Below are 3,894 nucleotides of genomic sequence, written 5' to 3'. Positions count from 1 at the left end.
GCATACATTCAGAAAACAAAAGCATTGCCACCACATCAAACTAATTAAGCTAGTTTTAAAGATGAATTTGAAATCCTGTACTTCTTGTTCTTTTGTGATAAAAACAGTTTTCATTTAAGAAAGGTGATGGATTCATATTCATAGCTTTAAGGCATAGACACTAAGACACTAATGATCATAAGACACAAACATGGATAAACATAAAGCACTAAAATTCGAAAAACGGAAAAATAAAGAACAAGGAGATTAAAGAACGGGTCCACCTTAGTGATGGCGGCTCTTTCTTTCTCTTGAAGATCCTATGGAGTGCTTGAGCTCCTCAATGTCTCTTCCTTGTCTTTGTTGCTCCTCTCTCATGATCCTTTGATCTTCTCCAATTTCATGGAGGAGGATGGCATGTTCTTGGTGCTCCACCCTTAGTTGTCCCATGTTAGAACTTAATTCTCCTAGGGAGGTGTTCAGTTGCTCCCAATAGTCTTGTGGAGGAAAGTGCATCCCTTGAGGTATCTCAGGGATCTCTTGATGAGAGGGGTCTCTTGTTTGCTCCATCTTCTTCTTAGTGATGGGCTTGAGGTCATGCCTTCTCAGTTGAACCGGCTTTGGATGCCATAAATGGTTATGGAAAAACAAAAAGCAATGCTTTTACCACACCAAACTTAAAAGGTTTGCTCGTCCTCGAGCAAAAGAAGAAGAAGAGAGTAGAAGAAGAAGAAATAGGGGAGAGGGAGATGGCTTTGTGGTTCGGCAAAAAAGGGGAGAAGTGGTGGTTTATGAAGGATGGATGTGAGTGTTGAAGAGATGTTGAGGTGATTGGTGAATGGGTGAAGAAGAAGGGAGAGAGTGGTGGGGTTGGTGGGGATCCTGTGGGGTCCACAGATCCTGAGGTGTCAAGGAAAAGTCATCCCTGCACCAAATGGCATCAAAATCCACGTTTTGAGCCATTTCTGGCGTTAAACGCCGGGCTGGTGCCCATTCCTGGCGTTTAACGCCAGGTTGTAGCCCTTTTCTGGCGTTTAACGCCAGTCTGGTGCCCCTTTCTGGCGTTAAACGCCCAGAATGGTGCCAGACTGGGCGTTAAACGCCCAACTGCTAGGCTTACTGGCGTTTAAACGCCAGCAGCTTCTTCCTCCAGGGTGTGCTGTTTTTCTTCCTGTTTTTCATTCTGTTTTTGCTTTTTCAATGGATTTTGTGACTTCTTATGATCATCAACCTACAAAAAAAGATAAAATAACAAAAGAAAATAGTTAACTATAAAACATTGGGTTGCCTCCCAACAAGCGCTTCTTTAATGTCATTAGCTTGACAGAGGACTCTCATGGAGCCTCAGAAATACTCAGAACCGTGTTGGAACCTCCCAACACCAAACTTAGAGTTTGAATGTGGGGGTTCAACACCAAACTTAGAGTTTGGTTGTGGCCTCCCAACACCAAACTTAGAGTTTGACTGTGGGGGCTCTGCTTGGCTCTGTTTTGAGAGAAGCTCTTCATGCTTCCTCTCCATGATGATAGAGGGATGTCCTTGGGCCTTAAACACCAAGGATTCTTCATTCACTTGAATGATCAACTCTCCTCTATCAACATCAATCACAGCCTTTGCTGTGGCTAGGAAGGGTCTGCCAAGGATGATGGATTCATCCATGCACTTCCCAGTCTCTAGGACTATGAAATCAGTAGGGATGTAATGGTCTTCAATCTTCACCAAAACATTCTCTACAAGTCCATGAGCTTGTTTTCTTGAATTGTCTGCCATCTCTAATGAGATTCTTGCAGCTTGCACCTCAAAGATCCCTAATTTCTCCATTACAGAGAGGGGCATGAGGTTTACACTTGACCCTAAGTCACACAAGGCCTTCTTGAAGGTCATGATGCCTATGGTACAAGGTATAGAAAACTTCCCAGGATCCTGCCTCTTTTGAGGCAGTTTCTGCCTAGACAAGTCATCCAGTTCTTTGGTGAGCAAAGGTGGTTCATCCTCCCAAGTCTCATTTCCAAATAACTTGTCATTTAGCTTCATGATTGCTTCAAGGTATTTAGCAACTTGCTCTTCAGTGACATATTCATCCTCTTCAGAGGAAGAATACTCATCAGAGCTCATGAATGGCAGAAGTAAGTCCAATAGAATCTCTATGGTCTCATTTTGAGCCTCAGATTCCCATTGTTCCTCATTGAGGAACTCAGAGGAGATTGGTACAGGCCCACTGAGGTCTTCCTCAGTGGCGTCCTCCTCCTCTCTTTCCTCTCCATATTCGGCCATGTCTATGGCTTTGCACTCTCCTTTTGGATTTTCTTCTGTATTACTTGGGAGAGTGCTAGGAGGGAGTTCAGTAACTTTCTTGCTCAGCTGACCAACTTGTCCTTCCAAATTTCTGATGGAGGACCTTGTTTCATTCATGAAACTTTGAGTGGTTTTGATTAGATCAGAGACCATTGTTGCTAAGTCAGAGGTATTCTGCTTAGAACTCTCTGTCTGTTGCTGAGAAGATGATGGAAAAGGCTTGCCATTGCTAAATCTGTTTCTTCCACCATTATTATTGAAACTTTGTTGAGGTCTCTCTTGATTCTTCCATGAGAAATTTGGGTGATTTCTCCATGAAGAATTATAGGTGTTTCCATAGGGTTCTCCTAGGTAATTCACCTCTTCCATTGAAGGGTTCTCAGGATCATAAGCTTCTTCCTCAGATGAAGCATCCTTAGTACTGCTTGGTGCATTTTGCATTCCAGACAGACTTTGAGAAATCAAATTGACTTGTTGAGTCAATATCTTGTTCTGAGCCAATATGGCATTCAGAGTGTCAATCTCAAGAACTCCTTTCTTCTGACTAGTCCCATAGTTCACAGGATTCCTTTCAGAAGTGTACATGAATTGGTTATTTGCAACCATTTCAATTAGCTCTTGAGCTTCTGTAGGCGTCTTCTTCAAATGAAGAGATCCTCCAGAAGAGCTATCCAAGGACATCTTAGATAGTTCAGAGAGACCATCATAGAAAATACCTATGATGCTCCATTCAGAAAGCATGTCAGAAGGACATCTTCTGATTAATTGTTTGTATCTTTCCCAAGCTTCATAGAGGGATTCTCCATCCTTCTGTCTGAAGGTTTGGACTTCCACTCTAAGCTTACTCAATTTTTGAGGTGGAAAGAACTTTGCCAAGAAGGCATTGACTAGCTTTTCCCAAGAGTCCAGGCTTTCTTTAGGTTGAGAGTCCAACCATATTCTAGCTCTGTCTCTTACAGCAAAAGGGAATAGCATCAGTCTATAGACCTCAGGGTCAACCCCATTAGTCTTGACTGTGTCACAGATTTGCAAGAATTCAGCTAAGAACTGATGAGGATCTTCCATTGGAAGTCCATGGAACTTGCAATTCTGTTGCATTAGAGAAACTAATTGAGGCTTAAGCTCAAAGTTGTTTGCTCTAATGGCAGGGATAGAGATGCTTCTCCCCTAAAAGTCGGGAGTAGGTGCAGTAAAGTCACCCAGCACCTTCCTTGCATTGTTTGCATTGTTGTTGTTTTCGGCTGCCATGTGTTCTTCTTCTTTGAAGAATTCGGTCAGCTTCAACAAGAATGCCTTTGTCTTTGTTCCTGCTCATATGAAAGAGAAGAAAACAAGAAAATATGGAATCCTCTATGTCACAGTATAGAGATTCCTTGAGGTGTCAGAGGAAAAGAAAGGTAGAAGACAGAAGTAGAAAATTCGAACTTATCAAAGAAGATGGAGTTCGAATTTTGCATTAAGAGATAGTGTTAGTCCAAAAGTAGAAGGATGTGAGAAGAAGGGAAGTAATTTTCGAAAATTAAGTAAAAGATTTTGAAAACATTTTGAAAAACACTTAATTGATTTTCGAAAAACAAAAGTGGGAAAGAAGTAAAGTGATTTTTGAAAAAGATTTTGAAA

At 41.7% G+C, this 3,894-nt stretch overlaps 1 non-coding gene across 1 annotated transcript; it reads left to right on the top strand.

Annotated features, from left to right (window-relative positions):
- The first annotated feature begins 3,009 nt into the window (after positions 1-3,009).
- On the top strand, positions 3,010-3,117 carry LOC130977305 (small nucleolar RNA R71). The gene has a single exon (XR_009085003.1). It is a non-coding gene; the product is annotated as a small nucleolar RNA R71 (small nucleolar RNA).
- The last annotated feature ends 777 nt before the right edge of the window (positions 3,118-3,894 follow it).

The sequence above is a fragment of the Arachis stenosperma genome, chromosome 4, assembly GCF_014773155.1.
Source record: "Arachis stenosperma cultivar V10309 chromosome 4, arast.V10309.gnm1.PFL2, whole genome shotgun sequence".
In the NCBI taxonomy this organism is placed as follows: domain Eukaryota; kingdom Viridiplantae; phylum Streptophyta; class Magnoliopsida; order Fabales; family Fabaceae; genus Arachis; species Arachis stenosperma.
The sequence above is the reverse complement of the archived record's forward strand: the minus strand, read 5'-3'. Positions and strand labels throughout refer to the sequence as shown.